The sequence below is a fragment of the Neofelis nebulosa genome, chromosome 3, assembly GCF_028018385.1.
Source record: "Neofelis nebulosa isolate mNeoNeb1 chromosome 3, mNeoNeb1.pri, whole genome shotgun sequence".
NCBI classification, from domain to species: Eukaryota; Metazoa; Chordata; class Mammalia; order Carnivora; family Felidae; genus Neofelis; species Neofelis nebulosa.
Genome location: NC_080784.1, coordinates 157,310,429 through 157,329,531, shown reverse-complemented (window position 1 = coordinate 157,329,531; position 19,103 = coordinate 157,310,429). Strand labels below are relative to the sequence as shown.

General features: G+C 33.8%; 1 protein-coding gene across 33 annotated transcripts in view; it reads left to right on the top strand.

The window, feature by feature from the left end:
- The window catches only part of ADGRL3 (adhesion G protein-coupled receptor L3), an 829,205-nt gene that overhangs the window by 180,525 nt on the left and 629,577 nt on the right, over positions 1–19,103 (top strand). For all 33 annotated transcript variants that reach the window (XM_058722441.1, XM_058722432.1, XM_058722430.1 and 30 more), the window contains exon 2: positions 1,006–1,074. The gene's annotated coding sequence lies outside the window, so the exon portion shown is untranslated. The remainder of the gene's footprint in view (positions 1–1,005; positions 1,075–19,103) is intronic.

Sequence of the window (19,103 nt, the reverse complement as noted above, 5' to 3'; positions counted from 1 at the left end):
TTAAAAGTGTCTGTTGCAAAAAAACAACAAAAAAAAAACCCCAGAAAATTCTTAGAAATCATATAATTTATTTTATTTTTTATGGTCTTTTAAAAATTTTTTTTAAATGTTTATGTATTTTTGAGGGAGAGAGAAAGAGTGTGGGTGGGGGAGGGGCAGAGAGAGAGAGAGAGGGAGAAACAGAATCTGAAGCAGGCTCCAGGCTCTGAGCTGTCAGCACAGAGCCCAACACAGGACTCAAATCACAAACCGTGATATCATGGCGTGAGCTTAAGTTGGATGCTCAACCAACTGAGCCACCCAGGCGCCCCTTTTATGATCATTTTTTTAAATTTTATTTAAATTTTAGTTAGGTAATGTACAGTGCAATATTGATTTCAGGAGTAGAATTTAATGATTCATCACTTAACATACAACACCCAGTGCCCATTACAAGTGCCCATCACCCATCTAGTACATCCCCCACCTGACTCCCTCCATCAAACCTCAGTTTCTTCTCTGTCCTTAAGAGTCTCTTGTGGTTTGTTTCCCTCTCTCCTCTTTTCCCCCACTCTTTTTCCCATATGTTCATCTGTTTTGTTTCTTAAATTCCACATGAGTGAAATCATATGACATTTGTCTTTCTCTGATTGACTTATTTTGCTTATCTTAATCGATTATAGCTCCATGCACGTTTTTGCAAATGGCAAGAAGAAATCAGAGAACTTATTACAAAATCTTACATCTTCTTTTAATTAGGAAAATGTTTAAATTCCAATACCTACCAGAGTCATTAATTATTCCCAATGTACATTACAGCAGATTAGGTGGTTGAGGAAGATCTGTCACAGGTGAATTGAATTTCATTTTTATACCATGGCTCTGCTGCTATACCCCAAACATTGTGGGGAAAAAATATAGTTGACCAACAATAAGAAATACATAAGTATACTCAAATAGTCCTACAAAAATAACCATAAAGTAGTACATTCTTGTCTAATCATGTAATGTATTTTTTTTTTACAGGAATGTTTAAATGTTCAGTAAATTGGAGGAAAAGAACATGGACTTTTAGCTACTGAAGAGAAAATTAAGGTAACTATTAGATTATTTTTTGCCAATCATAATTGTTAGTCATTTCAGTGTATTTCAGTGAATGTTTACATTCAAGTTAATGTATGTTTTTATGAGGTTCATATTAAAAACTGTTTAATGAGCTACTTAAATGGAACTTTATATATTTTGTGGAAAATAAATTGACATTTCATGTGGACAAATATGTAAGTAATGTAGTTCAAAATATTTGCCATTGTGTGGAAGTATACTCTAGCTCTATGAAAAATAAATGTGCTATTAAAAATAATTTGTTACATATATTAATAACATAAATGATTTGCATCTTATTTAGCAAATCATTTGAAGACAAATGGGCCTTTATATTTTTTTCAATATATGAAATTTATTGTCAAATTGGTTTCCATACAACACCCAGTGCTCATCCCAAAAGGTGCCCTCCTCAATACCCATCACCCACCCTCCCCTCCCTCCCACCCCCCATCAACCCTCAGTTTGTTCTCAGTTTTTAAGAGTCTCTTATGCTTTGGCTCTCTCCCACTCTAACCTCTTTTTTCTTTTTCTTTCCCCTCCCCCATGGGTTTCTGTTGAGTTTCTCAGGATCCACATAAGAGTGAAACCATATGGTATCTGTCTTTCTCTGTATCGCTTATTTCACTAAGCATAACACTCTCCAGTTCCATCCACGTTGCTACAAAGGGCCATATTTCGTTCTTTCTCATTGCCACGTAGTACTCCATTGTGTATAAACCACAATTTCTTTATCCATTCATCAGTTGATGGACATTTAGGCTCTTTCCACAATTTGGCTATTGTTGAGAGTGCTGCTATAAACACTGGGGTACAAGTGCCCCTATGCACCAGTACTCCTGTATCCCTTGGGTAAATTCCTATCAGTGCTATTGCTGGGTCATAGGGTAGGTCTATTTTTAATTTTCTGAGGAACCTCCACACTGCTTTCCAGAGCGGCTGCACCAATTTGCATTCCCACCAACAGTGCGAGAGGGTTCCTGTTTCTCCACATCCTCTCCAGCATCTATAGTCTCCTGATTTGTTCATTTTGGCCACTGTGACTGGCATGAGGTGGTATCTGAGTGTGGTTTTGATTTGTATTTCCTTGATGAGGAGTGACATTGAGCATCTTTTCATGTGCCTGTTGGCCATCCGGATGTCTTCTTTAGAGAAGTGTCTATTCGTGTTTTCTGTAGGCCTTGATATTAATCAACCAAGAGTAACATTGGAATTTCCTTTCTTCTTGAAGTTACCAAAGTACATTTCTGTAAGGTGACTTTGTAATACCTAGAATATAAATTATTATAAAAACACAACTTAAAAGTAGAAATACCAATTTTCTTACTCACATTAAATCATGTTCATTTTGAGTTGTTGATATAATTGGTTTGATTATAAATTATTAATCTATTTTCAGAGATTCTGTACTTTTTACTTTAAGAGTACTGAGTGTTTTAAGATATGATATTGTACTCACCATTGTAGACCTTAATTTTTCCAATTAGTATTCCTTCCTTTAGATATTCTTGCCTCAATTTCTTTGCCACAGATTTCTTCAGCATCTATATTCACATAGGCAAACATCATTTTCTGTTTCCTACAGTAGATATGATTGAATCTATTTTATTTGTATTTACTAGCTTATCTATACATTAACATATAAATTTTGCAGGCATCTTTTACTATCTTGAATAGGAAATGTGGTTTTGCTACTTAGTGAAATTAGCAAAAAACAGGCTGATTCAGTCATCTTTTTAAAAATTCAGCCATGCAAGACTTAGATGTGCTTGCTCTGGATATACTAAATTCTGGTGGGAAAGATAAGAAACTATGAGATTACTGTATTCATTTCACAAAAGTCCCTGACAAACTGTTAAGGAAACAAAGTTGGGAGCAAGTCACTTTTGCTGGAGGCCCTTGAAATCTTCATGGAAGTTATGAAGTCACTGAGGGGTTGTTGGAGCAGGAAAAGTGAGGTCATGCATTCCAAGCCAACAGAATAGCTTATGAAAGTGTACATAAAGGAGCAAGGCATGGCCAGTGAAAGACTGATATTTCTAATGTTGCTGAAGGATTACTCACGCAGTGGGACAATGTTAGGAGATGAGCAGATTTCCAGGACTAGAGCTTAATTTTCCAGCTGAGGTGTCTCTAGAGTGCTTAAGGGTATTCATAGGGTTGTGAGGAGAACGTTTCATAACCTCTTCTTGATACTTATTTTCATTAAGAAATGTAGGAAAAGGGCTCCTGGATGGTTCAGTTGGTTAAGCAACCAACTCTTGATTTCAGCTCAGGTCATGATCTCAAAGTTTTGGAAGTTTGAGCCCCATGTCAGGCTCTGCACTGACAGAATGGAGCCTGTTTGGGATTCTCTCTATCTTCCTTTCTCTCTGCCCCTCCCCCACTCCTACTCTCTCTTAAGCTCAAAAATAAATAAACTTTAAAAAAAGGTATAAGAAATAATTGAGACATTGTAATACTTAACATAATGACTGCTACAGGCACCCATATGTGAAGTTTCTGGAAGATTCATAGGGATTTGTTACAGTGTTAATTGACAGGGATTGCTTCATTGTTTTTTAATTGTGATATAATTTTCATCCCATAAATTCATTCTTTTAAAAGGTGTACAATTCAGCATTTTTTAGGAAATTCACGAAGATGTGTAACCTATCACGAGTATCTAATCCAGAATGTTTTTATCTTTCCTGAAAAGCACTTTATAACCCATGAGCAGTTACTCACTGTTGCCTGCTTACTGTGTCTCATGGCTACAGATTTACCATAAAAAATGGAATCATAAAATATGTGGCTTTTTGTATGTGCCCTCTTCATTTAACATAATGTCAACTTTTACCATTGTTATATAAATCAGAACACAATTTCATATCTGAATAATATTCCATTATTTGGGTATACCAGATTTTGTTCATCCATTTATTAGTTGTTAGACACTGTTTTGTTTTGTTTTTCCTATTTTTTGGCTATTATCAATAATGGCTGCTATGAATATACACAAGGTTTTATGTAGACATACGTGTTCATTTCTCTTGGATGTATACTGGGGATGGAATTGCCGGGTCATGTGGTAACTGAGTGTTTTAACTTTTGAGGAACTTCCAAACTGCTTTCCAAAGGGGCTGTACCATTTTACGTTTCCTACCAGTCATGTGTTCCAGTTTTACCATATCCTTGCCAAAAGTTACTGTTATTTTGATTATAGCCATCCTTACGGAAATCAGATGTTATCTCATGGGATTTTGATGGCAGTGATTGTTTCTAAGAATATGTTAGTGTACTGATTTGATATTATATGTGTTTGGATAAGTGTGTGAATTAATGTCAATCTTTAAAGTTTACTGTTTTTTGATAGAGAGTGTGTGTGCACACCTACACGTGGGAGAGGGACAGAGAGAGAGGGAGAAAGAATCCCAAGCAGGCTCTGCACAAATAGTGGGGCTTGATTCCACAACCGGTGAGATCATGACTTGAGCCTAAACACCAGAGTCAGACGCTTAAATGACTGAGCCACGCAGGCGCCTCAAATTAATGTTAATTTTTGACTACACAACTCATATTTAAACAGTTGATTTTACAGTGTTAAGTACAAATTACAAATTACAAAATACAAATTACAAATTGAAGACTATTTGATTAATACATGCCTGAGTAAACAACAACAACAACAACAAAAAACTGAACAGCTGATGTTTTCCCTCCTCCTATTATAGGATATTTTTCAGATTCATTATTTAATATAAACGTTAATAATCTACTTAGATTTATTAAGGATAGTTTAAAACTTAAAATAATCAAGATAATCAAAATCAGATCATCATCATTATTATAACATAACTCAAAATAATCAAAACTATGAAATAGGGATTTGTCTCTTAGATCCTAAGTGATTAAACTTGTCTTAAGGACAAATTTTGTTTTGAGTATAAGTTATTGGTAGAGCAAAGCAATGTTAATACGAGACTTAATGACATCTGAAGCACAGATAACCAGGTTTTTCAGCAATGTTTAAAGTCATGTTCAGGTTAATCATTTACAAAGTTTCACTGAACATTGATAAATGTTTAGATGCTTTATTTGAAATTCCTGTAGAGGATGAATCAAATCATTGGAAAAAGCCGAGAACTTCCCTGCTGTGGTCAAAATGGCTGAAATCACACATGAAAAATTATATGGGAAAAATAAAAATGTATTACATTCTCAGTAAATACTGTTGGAAGACAACATTACGTATACTGCTTTTGTCAAACAAAATATTCAAACAAATTATGTTGTATGAAAGATTCACCTTAAAGCATATATATTTCCATATCAATTTATGATCAATTTATGCCACTTTAGGATATTTGCTAAATAATTTTTAAAAATCAGGATTATTTATGTATAATTCATGTGTAGTAAAATTTCTATTTTCAATGTACAATTTTTCTGTTTTGATAAACACGTAAAGCTGTGTTTATCTTGACACCAAAATCAAGATCAAGTACGTTTCTGTCATCCCTGGAAATCCTCTTGTGCCCCTCTGTAGGTCCCACCTCCTACCACTATCAGCCCTGGGAACCTTTAGATTTATTCTTTTTTAGTAATGAAATAAAAAACCACTTGTGAGAGGAACCAGAGCAAAGAGGTCAAAATTTGAAGAGAGACACTTTGGATGACTTTGGAGGTATTACTCTCTCTGTACTTCAGTTTCCTCATTGGTAATATGGGGTTAATAAAATTATGTACTACATGTCATTTAAAATAGAGCTAGGCATATCTAAGCACTTACAAACACTAAGCGCTTGTAAAATAAACTACAGTTTTTTGAGCCTTGAAGGACATACTGGAAAGGTCAACAGTACGGCAACTCTCTGAATGGATTTAACCCCAAAGTGTCAAATTGAAGTTTTCAAAATAATAAACTAATTAAAAATAAGGACCATTCAGAAACCTCACCCTCAGGAAACTTTTTTAAGTTTATTTATTTATTGTCAGACAGAGAAAGAGAGAGAGAGAGAGAGTGCATGCACAAGCCGGGAAGAGGCAGAGAGAAAATCCCAAGCAGCCTTCACACTGTCCGTGCAGAGGTGGACATAAGGCTGGAACCCACGAACTATGAGATCATGACCTGAGCTGAAATCCAGGGTCAGATGCTCAACCGACTGAGCCAACCAGGCTCAGGAAACTTTTGCTTAATAGCTCCATTCTTCCTGTTCCTTAGGCATAAATCCTTGGAGTGAATCTCAGATTTTCTTTTGCATGCATTGCACATCTATCAGCAGATCCTGTCTGACTACTTCTGAACCTCTCCTTGGATATTACTTTGGTTCAGATCACAGTCCCCTCTTGCCTAAAGAATTACAACATCCTTCACTTTTCCTTGCTACATCATTTTCAGTGTTCAGAACTCAGAGCCCTGGTCTACCTTCAGTCTCCTCTGCATTCCAGCTACCCTGGCTTCATTACCATTTGTTGAACACACAGGCTATTCTACTTGGGAGACTTAGCATATTGCTTCCTCTGCCAATCGTCATTCTCCCCATGCTTATTTCCTAGGCTCTAACTATCCTCTATTAGGGCAGCCTTCCCTGAATATCCTGCTTTACTTTTCTCCAGATCACATATTACCACATGACAGAAAAGTTTATTATCTCTTCCCATTAGTTAATATATTCTAAATATTTTCTCCTGAGAGCATCCTTTTAATTTTTATTTTAAAAAAAATTTTAATGTTCATTTATTTTTGAGAGAGAGAGAGTGAGAGAGCATGGGGGAGGGACAGAGAGAGAGGGAGACAGAATCTGAAGCAGGCTCCAGGGTCTGAGCTGACACGCGGCTCTGGGCTCGAACTCACAAACCACGAGACCGTGACCTGAGCTGAAGTTGGTCGCTTAACCGACTGAGCCACCCAGGCGCCCCATTCTTAATTTCTGTTTTTAGGTGTCTTTTATATTGGGCAACTGGCCTTATTCGTGGATTTGGACATTAGAAAGGTAACTCGGGAGGCAATGTGGGTGACTGTGGCCATAGGCAGGAGGATTATGTGGGAAATACCAGGTGAGGCATAATGAAGACCTGGTTTAAGGCAACAACCCTGGGGATTGAGTAGTAGTAATATGTTTGAGACTATTTAGAAGGTAAGTTGGCAGGTCTTAATGACTGCATTTCAATCGTGAGAGTTGAAGTCTCGGGATGTTTCTCAAGTTTGAAATCGCAACCCCATGGCTTAATGGTGCCATATACTGAACTTTAGGGAGCAGAGTTCTTTGTGTTTTGTTTTGTTTTACAAAAATAATGTTCTCTTACAGAAATAATATCCAGAACTAGATGTTTATTTTTATCTCCAGATAGGAGTGATCTCTACTAATATAACACTTGAACTGAGGGTCATTAATTATTGTCTCATTTCTTTACCATTTGTTTATAGAAATTAAAAAAAAAAGTTTTGGTTTGCCATGAGATTACATTTTCTAATTAATTTGAAAACCAGTCAGAAAGTGCAGGATGTAAGAACTGGCCATGGGCAGAGTAAAAACACATTAATTATTCAGATAGTCTTCCCTGCTTATTCCATTCTTGGAGATATAGTGGCTGTCAGAATCTGTCAGCTGTAGAGTTAGTGCCCTTCAGAATTTACATGCATAAATGGTGACCTTTGGAAATTTGCATAAAGATAAGTCTAGCATTCAAATGATAGCTGCCAGTCAGTTGAGCAAAGCAAAAGTTGTCAGCCACTGCTTAAACCACAGAATGGCCCATGAAGCAGTAGACAGCAAATGGATTATATATAAAACAACGGTAGTACATTTTTCATCAAAAATGAAAATAAAGCCTTTTTAATAGAGTTTTACAAAGACTAAATAAATTATAACCAAAAATTTAGTATCTTTGGATGAGTAGTTTTGGTAGCCATAGCTTTATTCACTAAACATTTTTTTTAAAACTTTTTATATTTTGAAATGACTAAACTTAAATTTTAATCATTTAAAATGTTAGATTTTATGTAGTAAAGTAGATGTATACTAATTACAGAAAATTTAGTAAATATGACAAAGAGAGAATATTAATACGATCTAAAACCTCACAGCCAGAGGAAGCCATGGTTTACATTTTAGTGTAAATTCTTAGTTGCCTTTTAAATAAACAAATATACATGCACATATATGAGGATACAAAAATGTTTAAGTAATTTTGCTGTCATCATACTACATTTTACTTATAAGTACTACAGAGATACATGTTTATATAAATCTTTTTGTATATAAGTGATTGTTCCCTCAAATAGATTTTCAGTAGTAGAATTCTAGGTCCTAATGTATGACTCTTTTTTTAAAGCTTTTGGTAGGTATTGTTAAAATTGCTTTTCAACTTTTACTTTCATAAGATCTTAGTTTGCTTGTTGTTGTTTGTTTGCTAGTTTCCTCACCTTCCTTTAATCATTTTTAAATGTTATATTTTAAATGTCTGGTAAGAGCTTGCCATTTAGTAAATTAAAACGTATATGAGGCAGAAAAATAATTATGACTTAAAAATTCATTTTTTCTTTGATTATTGTTACAAATGTCAATTTCTGTATAAAATAACATGTCCTCACTTACCTCCCCAACAACCTACACAGAAAACACTTATATTTTAGAACGGTGTTGAATTCCTAAAACTAGTAGAAAAAAATAATAAAAACAGAATTTTAAAACTTTGAGCATTCAAGAAAATTATACATAAATTTTCTGATAAGAGGGACTGATGATCAGAGCAAACACAGTTCATTCTTCATCTCCTGTAATTTTTTTGTAGTATGTCTTTACCTGTTTTAAACACCATGCCTTTTCCTGCTGTGGCAAACAAGGCAATGAACACCATAATTTTTGAAAATACCTGGACATGTCCTTTAACTCAATACTTTAAAGATAAAACTAAAAGACTAGTTGACAGTAAACAGTATTGATGGGTATACAGCTGTTTCCTTATATAGTTAACCTTAATATGGGTGATATATGGAAAGTACTAGTCCAGTCAAAACTCTAAGAGGATTGTGATGTTCACGTTCCATTATTTCTTATTTTTATGAGTAAATCCTGAATTAGCAGTGGCCTAGACAGAATCCTGTGTCCTGAATCTTGTACTTGAACAGATCTTCATTTTAGACTGTTCACTACTGACTTTAATACGTGGTGTATTAAATAAGATACAATAAAAAAGGTATTAAGATGATTCAAAAGAGATTGCTCATTTCTGCCTGAATCAGGGGTGCTATAAATATATATATTATATTGTATTTTTATTATATTATTTTATTTTGTATATTTATTATTATATTATATATAATATATAATAATATAAATATGTATATATATTTAACGTCTATTTATTTTTGAGAGAGGGAGAGAGAGTATAAGCAGGGATGGGGCAGAGAGGGAGACACAGAATCCGAAGCAGGAAGCAGGCTCCAGGCTCTGAGCTGTCAGCACAGAGCCCGATGCATGGCTCAAACTCACCACTAGCTTATGACCTGAGCCAAACTCGGACGTTTAACCAACTAAGACACCCAGGTGCCCCAGGGGTGCTATATTGAATAGAGAGAGATCTGCTCCGTGCTACTAATATTTATAGGTTGGAATTTTATGCCACAGCTAAAAGCGAAAAACACTTCATTATGGGCTATTGAATTTTTTTTGCAGAAGAATGATTTGTTGATGATTTTTAAAATTAGGTATATACCTTTATATTTTTGATTGAGTATATATGTTTAAAATTACCCATTGTAAATCTTTGAGGAATTTTAAAAAATGTATACACACATGCAGCTGTGACTGTTATTTGTCCCTGTATCTATCTCTGTTTATAGGTTTTTGTTTTTATTTTTTGTTTTTATTTATTTTTTTGTATGCAGTTCTTTGAGATTTAAGACTTGTGTAGAATTGTGTTTTCATCACTACAAGTATGGTACAAATAGTTTTATCACCTAAAAATTTCTTGTGCTGCCCCTTCTTAGTCATTCGCTGCCTCTGTCCGTTACCCATAGCAACCACTAATCTGTTCTTTATTCCATAGTACTTCAATCCATATTTTTAGCTTTTTCAGAATGTCATATAAATGAATCATACAGTGAGTAGTCTTTTGAGACTGACTTCTTTCACTTATCATAATGTCTTTGAGATTCATTCTTGTTTTTTGAATATATCAAGAATTCATTTCTTCTTTATGGCTAGGCAGTATTCTACTGAATGGTTGTCTCACAGTTCATTTATCTGTCCACCTGTTGAAGAACACTTGGGTTGTTTCAGTTTTTAGTGAAAATAATGCTAGTATAAACATTCATATGTTGTGTGTGTATGTGTGTACACAAATTTTCATTTCTCTAAGGTAAATACCTACGAATTGGATTGTTCGGTCACCTGGTAAGTGCATGTATATGCTTTTTAAATTATTTCTGTGTTTTATTTTGTCTTATTGGATTTTGTTCCTGTTTCTATCTTATTTCTATTTTAAGTGCAATTGTTATTACTTAAATCAGTGTTGTACAGAAACTTGTCTTCTTCAAGTGCTAAGTTATTAATTTTGTAACACTAGTCTGATTACGTCAAGACCTGTTTTTATTGGTCTCTGAATTTAAGTAGGAAAAATGATATACTCCAAATAGAAAATGCTACTTTTATGATTTTTCCTTCCATGATAATTTTTACTTTTCTTTAGGAGTATGTCTTGTTTTCTTTAGTAAATTATCCCTAAACACTAACCACAAAAAAATAAAGCTTGGGCGCCTGGGTGGCTCAGTCGGTTAAGCATCCGACTTTGGCTCAGGTCATGATATCACACTCCACGAGTTCGAGCCCCGTATCGGGCCCTGTGCTGACAGCTCAGAGCCTGGAGCTTGCTTCAGATTTTGTGTCTCCCTCTCTCTGACCCTCCCCATTCACGCTCTGCCTTTCTCTGTCTCAAAATAAATAAACATTAAAAATTTTTTTTTTAAATCTTAAATATTTCTGCACTGGATGCAATATTCAGTTCTTTTATTCTAACTAAAGTTTATGTGCTTTTTACATAGAAAAGACCCTCACAAGAAAATGGTTTATAGTAAGTATTTAGAAATACTAAAAACTAAATATGAATTTTCACATTGTATATTAAGGATAGGAACCAAGTAACCACTAAAAGTCATCACAAAAATTTTTAGTAATTATAGCAGACTGGATCAATATGTCAGAACACAGTTTCTATATGTATCCAGACCCCTTGAGTTACACACATTTTACAAATATGGTTCCTATTAGGAAGAACTCTGGATCAGGTTACCTTTACTGTAGGTCTGGTCTTGCCATTAACTTGCTATGAGACCCAGGGAACATCACATAATCTCTCTGGATTGTAGTATTCTCATTTGTCCAATTAGTGAGGGCAGCACTGGATTATCCATAAAGGACCTTCTTGCTTTAAAAAAAAATAGGATGCTGCAATTCTGTGATGGTCTTGGATCATTGAGTAGAAAAAGTAATTTTGTGTGTGTTTTTAATGTACTTTGTCATTTGGCAAGGATATGTACAATACATTTTTAAAAACTTCAAAAAATATGTACGATTTTGAATAACAGTTTTGGTGTTTTGAAAAAATCAACCGACTATTCCAGAAAGTTTGAATATTATACAATTATTAATTTCCCTACTGATTTTTCAGAAGTTTAATAATATGAAAAACTCTGGATTTTGTTTTATGTTGAGTAAATATGAGTTAATGTATGTTCATGTTCCTAGTTTTTAGTATTACATGACTATTTTATTGGAACCGTATTTGAAATTTTTCCAGATTTAATTAGAACTCCCCTTAATTATGAAATTTAGGTTTCATAATAAATTCTCAGTTTTTCAGAGTAAATGTGTATTTTCTGAAATAATTTAAAGCTTACACAAATGGGGAGATTGATTAAAAACATCAACTTTGGTTGCATATGCATAATGCAGAATAACTACTACTTCACAAAGTAATATATTTCTGTTTGTTTGTTTGTTTGCTTGTTTATTTAAAGAAAGAGAGATGGAGAGAATGACCAGGGGAGGGGCAGAGAAAGAGGGGGACAGAGGATCTAAAGTGGGCTCTGTGCTGACAGCAGACAGCTGATGCGGGGCTCAAATCCCTGAACTGTAGGTCATTACCTGAGCTGAAGTTGGCTGCTTAACCAACTGAACCACCCAGTTGCTCCTGAAGTGACATATTTCAAAGGCTAAGGAATGTCATAAATCCTTAAGAGGAATGAAGATTAAACCACATTAGTTTTAATTTCTTTTTAAAGTCACTTATTTCATATATATTATATTAGTATCTGGTGTGTGTAAGACCTCTGCTATGTTCTGGAGTGATAATGCTCTCCTAACTTAAAGGAAATAGGAAGTCTAGATGGGGATACAGAAACATGTACAACTAGCTACATTACAATATCCCAAGTACTATAGTAGAAGCATGAGAAAAAGGAAGGAAGTACTGGTTGCATATGAGAAGGATTTTACTACTGGAGAACAGAGAATGGCCCCTCTAAGTGATGGTCATCACAAAACCAGAGTATTCATTAGGGAATAGGAAATATTGTGTTCTGGAGGAATATAACTTTTCAGAGTGATAGTGTTAGGTAGAGATACTTAAGAGGAAATTTAAGGATGTAGGAAGAGGCCCTTTTTATATTATGTATTTACTAGAGATCTAATTTTAAAGTATTATTGTAATACTGTTGTTTGAAAGAACACGTGTCTTGGAAGTATGAGCGATGCATTAAAGGTAGGATAAAACAATCAGATAAAAAACAATGCATGGGAGGGGCGCCTGGGTGGCGCAGTCGGTTAAGCGTCCGACTTCAGCCAGGTCACGATCTCGTGGTCCGTGAGTTCGAGCCCCGCGTCAGGCTCTGGGCTGATGGCTCGGAGCCTGGAGCCTGTTTCCGATTCTGTGTCTCCCTCTCTCTCTGCCTCTCCCCCGTTCATGCTCTGTCTCTCTCTGTCCAAAAATAAAAAATAAAAAACGTTGGAAAAAAAACCAAAAAAACAAAAAAACAATGCATGGGAGTACAAGTGCCAGCTGCAGTATTCTGCAAACTGTTGGCAAATAGCAGAGCTCTCAGCATTGATGAAAGTTCAAATGATGAACTCCCTTCACTGCACTTTAACATAAGCCTTTGAAATATATATACCTTTAGAACTTATTTAACCCAAGGGGACCACATTTTTCCTTCTTTAAAACATAAATGTTATACTTAAATAAACCTTTCTTTTATATCTTTCCAATCCATCTAATATACAGTCTATGTATTTTTTCTTCCTGAGTCCTAAAATGTGTTAGTGGAAGAGAATTTAATTGCTTTTGCAAAAAGAAAGAAACAAATAAATTGGATTTCTTAGTTTGGCTTAGTGCTGCCTTCAATGTTCTGAGAACAATAATGCAATTAGCTAAAATGTTTATCCACAGAATTTAATTCCTGGGGAGTAACTTCTCAAATTGCCTCTTACAAGTGTAATGGAAGCAAGCAGTTGTTTTCTGGTTTTGTTGCCAAAAATTGTGAATGGCTAGATTTTTATAAAACTTGGTGGTGATGCATGTGTAATCATATAAAGTCTCCATTGTAAATTTGAAGAAACTGAATTTTGTAGACAAACACTTTTTGTTACATTGTGTCTCAGAGTTCCCAGCCATGAGTGAAGAAATCCTCAGTGTTATTAACTATTCTACACATTAAGTTTTTAATAGGTTTCTTTTTCATTTCAATTTAATTTCATCCCTGATTAAATGCACTGAATTAGCAATGGTTTTGGATTGTCAGTTTATGGATAATCTAGTGATAAGTTGTTGAAAATGAAAGTTTGACATTTATTCTGGGCATATATAAATATCCATAGAAAATAGATGCTTCTGATTACATTTATCGGTAAATATTTTAGCCGCAATTCCCTCTGATACCACCTTTGAAAAGCATTGCTAATAGGAAAAGAGCAGAGGAAGTGTATTATAAAACCTTTGCTGAGTATATAGCTTCTGAAAAATTATCCTTGGGCAAACAGCTATACAGATCATTCTAATAACTTTGCTTCACTGTACTGTGTTATTTCAGGTGCTTTCTAGCTTTACTGGACTATTTCTTAACCATGGGTAAAGCATACTAGTAGATAATAAATATAATAAAAATATGAAGATTATAATAGGCTATTAAACCCACTCAGCAAAATACCACAGCAAATTAAAGCTTTCATTGAAAAAAATAGCCAATTGCAACCCATTTGAAATAGATAAGAAAATGTAAGATAGCAGATGTTTTGACTGGCACAGACTTCAGTAGAATGCCAGGCAATAAATTTAATACTGTAAAACACTTTGGAAAACATTGATCTGGAGGAGAATAGCTCAACTGTTCGTTTAGAAAGAGTAACACTAATAGGTATTTTTATTCCATTTTCTGAGAGCGTACATTGTGCTAATGCTAATACACAAATAGGGAATAATGAACTAATGGAGTCTCCACCAAACTGTATTCACCATAAATTGAAGACCGCATGTGAATTGAGATCCATTTTTCAAATTGTGTTTACTATAGCTTGTTTTAGGTAAAAAGGAAAAAGCTTTATTTGTGAAGTTATCCCTAGATTGTGCATTTCACCCAAATAATTGACACATTCTCTGTACATACAAGGTATCCAGTAACAAAATTCTTTAAACTTTAGCTGTAGCAGAAAATGAACTTTAACAAAGTTTAAAATTAATAAAATAATATTACATTTTTCACATTATGTATAGTCATGTTTAATATATTTAAAATACAAATTCAATTATTAATGTTGGCCCATTTCTGCCATTAATGATGTTAAAGATTTTAATTTACTCTCCTTGATAATGCCCTGGATCAACCAAACTTTGGTATTTTAAAACTTTTCTGTGAATATACTTATATCAAGTTATAATAAACACATCTGTCATGTCGATCTAGAAGGAGAGATTCTTGTTTTGACTTAGATTGGAAAACTATTGCCAATTTGATGGATTTGAACTGAGTTTTTGAGTATTTTATCATTCGAAGGGCTTTGATCTCTGAGAACAGGTAGTATGGGTAAAAATCAAGAGTAACCAGCACACTTTAGACTTTCCCAGTCACTGCCTTCTCTGTCACAACCAAATAACTCATCCAAGAGGAAAGCCTTTATTGTTGTTATATTAACATAAAATGTACTTACTGTAAATCCATGTACTTCCCATGAATAAATTCATGTACAAGTTGACCCCAATAACATACATTCGGATAGTGCTTTGACTTTTTTTTTTTTAACTTCTCACATTCAAATTCTTAATCACTGGTTATCTGTTATGTCTTACGCACTATGAAACATAAGTTCATGTAACTTATTTAATCATTTATTAAACTTTTGCAAGGAAGATATCGTTACTATTACTAAGAGAAATGGAGATTTGATTTAGTAGAATAAAGATTTATATTTCATTAGTAGTTTTCAATATAATTGTTAAAATCATAAAACAATATATATCAATAATACAATTTCTAGTTCATTTTTATAAAAAAAGTCATCAAATCATTACATCATCACATAGTAATTATTGCAAAATTAGATAAAGTTATGACTTTTAAGCACCGGCTTTTTTTTTTTTAACTTTATTTTGAGAGGGAGAGAGAGAGAGAGAGAGAGAGAGAGAGAGAAATGTCAGGCAGGCTTCGCACTGTCAGCACAGAGCCGGACACAGTGCTGGGACCCAGGGCTTGAACCACCAACCATGAGATCATGACCTCAGCCAAGACCAAGGTTTGGCCGCCCAACTGACTGAGCCCCCCAGACGCCCCAGCACAAGCTTTTTCTTTCTTGCATGTTAATACAGCCTCTGTTTTATTTTATTTTTTCCCCTCTATAACACTTTGCTTTCTTCTCACAAAAATTTTTGAATTTCAAAAAAATTTTACAAAAGAAATTAAGTAACAGGACAGATGTAAGTGATGCAGATTTGCCTTCCGTTGCTGCGGTCTGGTTAGCATTAGATACTCATAGTCAAAAAGATATCCAGAAGGGAAATAGGGCAAATGTGAGGATATGAAAATATGAGAGCACATGATTTCCACAGGTCCTGATTTTTAAAACCCCTTCAGAGACTACCTTAGTTCCCCAGAGAATTGTATTTTTTTACAGCATCTTTCTTCTACCCCTTGATTTCTAGATAGCTCATACCTATGTCCTGACCAGCTTTTCCTTGCTCTTTTGCACCACAGAGCTAGAATGGCAGTGTTTCTAATGCTCGTTGAGACTACGCCTGTTTTGATCCCTGTATTTTCTAACTGCTACATTTAAGTACCTGTCTTGGGAAAATGTGAATAACCACAAGAGCTCCTAATCTCCCACAGAAAATTCGAAGATAGTAATTGGTCTTTTCAGGCTCCTAAGTGGTATATTGGATCTCTTCAAGAATTCTTTTTTTTTTTCAAAGAAGTTATTTTAAAGTATATATTAAAGATTCTACTTCTTCTCTGCATTTTACTCCAAAGATGGTTGTAGAAATGGAATGTATGATTAAGAAATTGGTCAGTGGAGTACCATACCACACACATATTTTGAAAACGGAAGTAAATCTGGACTTTGTAAGTCGATGCTGTGATGAAATTTCTGGAGTAAATCATTCTTCACAATATTTTAGAAGTCTTTGTCACATCCACCAGCCTACCCTCTGAATGATGAAATAACAGAGGGATGTTAGTTTTGATGTATATTACCTTGAGAAAAAGAAATCATTGAACAATGTTTTACAGAAAATAAAATCCTGAAAATTTGTCAGTGTCCTTTGTGATATGTCTAGGTATTAATTAATATTAAGGAACAGTTGAAGTGTGATAAACAAAGTAATTTATTAAAGAAGAAACAGCCTTTGAAACTCTAAAGATAGAAAATATGATGATTTTAGCTTTGAATTTTGGATTTTGATCGATTGAAAATACCCATCTTATTAGGTCTAATAAAAGTAGACCTTTTATTAGATATCATGGGGGAGATAATTATTAGCCTATAAATATATTAACAATAAATGGCACCAGAGTTCAATTTGAATAATGTAATTTTTCATCGAGATAAGTTACTTTATCTTTTTTTCTCATCTTTTAGCACTTAACTACATGGCAAAGAATTTTATATTTAAAGTCTTCATCCAGACTTGTTTAGCAAGTTTAATTTGTGATAATCCTATCTATAAACATTAACCTGATTCACTATTATGTAGTAAAATAATGTCTCTTTCTATACCTTTCTGGCTGACCACTCTACCTTTTGGGCTTCCTCTGTACTTTTATCCTCCAACTTCACCCTGATATAGAACACTTTTTTTTTTTTTTTTTTTTTTTTTTACATTTATGTGTTCGACTTGCTTGGTAAACTCTTGAAATATGAAATGACATATTCAAAGAATCTTTCAAAATCTAATATTGATTTCAATAACTGAATCAGATTTGATGTAGAGAACATGTAAATAAAGGAATATGCCCTTTCTTCTCTTCTCTTTTGCATATGTTTTTTTTTTCCTTCCATAACTGTCTCCTTAACCCCTGTCTCCCTCTGCACATTCCCCCACTGGTCCTTTTCTCTCTTTGATTCTTTTTTACAGAAAAGGAAAGAATAACTTATACTAGGGTAACTTGAATTTATTCACATATTCTAATGAGAAATAAAAGTTCTGAATGGACCATTTATAGGACAGGACAATCCCTTACTTGTAAGTAGAGAGTATCCGGAAATAGAAATTGTCTGTAGTCAGACATTAATAAAATTATTATTTATTCAAATGTCAAAATGGTATTTGAAATAAATTGCTTACTAAATAGATCTTTGCTAATAAGTAACATTAAATGGACTGTGTGTAACTAGTGAATAGAGATGATTTTTTAAAATATTTTTCATTGGTAAAGGTCACTGCCGACTAGTTTAGCACTGACTTTGTGCATTTTATGGCTAAGATGTAATATTAAAAGCAGATTATTTCCAGTATAAAATCAAAATTTTAAATATCATAAATCATATATTAGACAATAATATAATAACAAAATTATTAATTTATCCCTGTTTCATCTTTTGGATCAATTCCATTAATTTTCAAGATCTATTTTACAAAGACTACATGTACTTTATATTTTTAAGGTATTTAGATTTGTAATAAAAAGTAGAAAAATGTTGTCAGCTAACAATGGAAATGTCACGCTTTTGTAGTAAATGAATAAAAATGCTAAATGAATACTTCAGCCAGCTAGTACTGGTTCCATTACTGGATATATTAAGGATATCATTTAACTTCTATGGGCCTCAATTTCTACTTTAAAATTTAAGAACATTGGACTTAATGAGCAAGGTATCCTCCTGACACTAAATGTTTAATATTTAAAATCTTCCCTCCTGCTGTGTAAACTCAAACTCTTTCCTTTGGGATTTTAGGAGTGGGGAGGAATGTCATTCATGTTTGCTCTTATATATGATAAGGTAGACAAGAAGCTCAGTCAGAATGACAGAGTATAATTTCCAAATTTAAAATGTTGTGTTGACTAATGCAATAAATTTATGCTTAGTTTTAAGCACAGGCGATGAGAACCAGAGCGTATGATCAGTCCAAGTGTGCCCCTGAGACAATATAATTTTCTGCAAATCAAAATAATCAGCAAGAGAGCATATATGTCCTTAATGGAGTCCTGAGAATTTATCAGTTTCTATTAGCGTATTCCTAAAAAAAAAAAAAAGAAAGAAAGAAAGAAAGAAAGAAAGAAAGAAAGAAAGAAAGAAAGAAAGAAAAAGGAAAAGATCCAGTTGGATTTTTAAATGTCTGATAAATAAAAAGGTTTTGCGTATGTAGTATCTTAATGATGAATATATCTAGAAGGGTTAATTCCATGTTGAGGAGAGCATTGTAATAATTACAGAAATGAATATAATTATTCCACGTGGAGTTGAGGAATTAAAATGTCATGTAGTGTTTTATTGCCTCCGTATATTAGACCATTATAAAAAGCTTTTGTTCCAGTTGAACAGGCAAGCGAA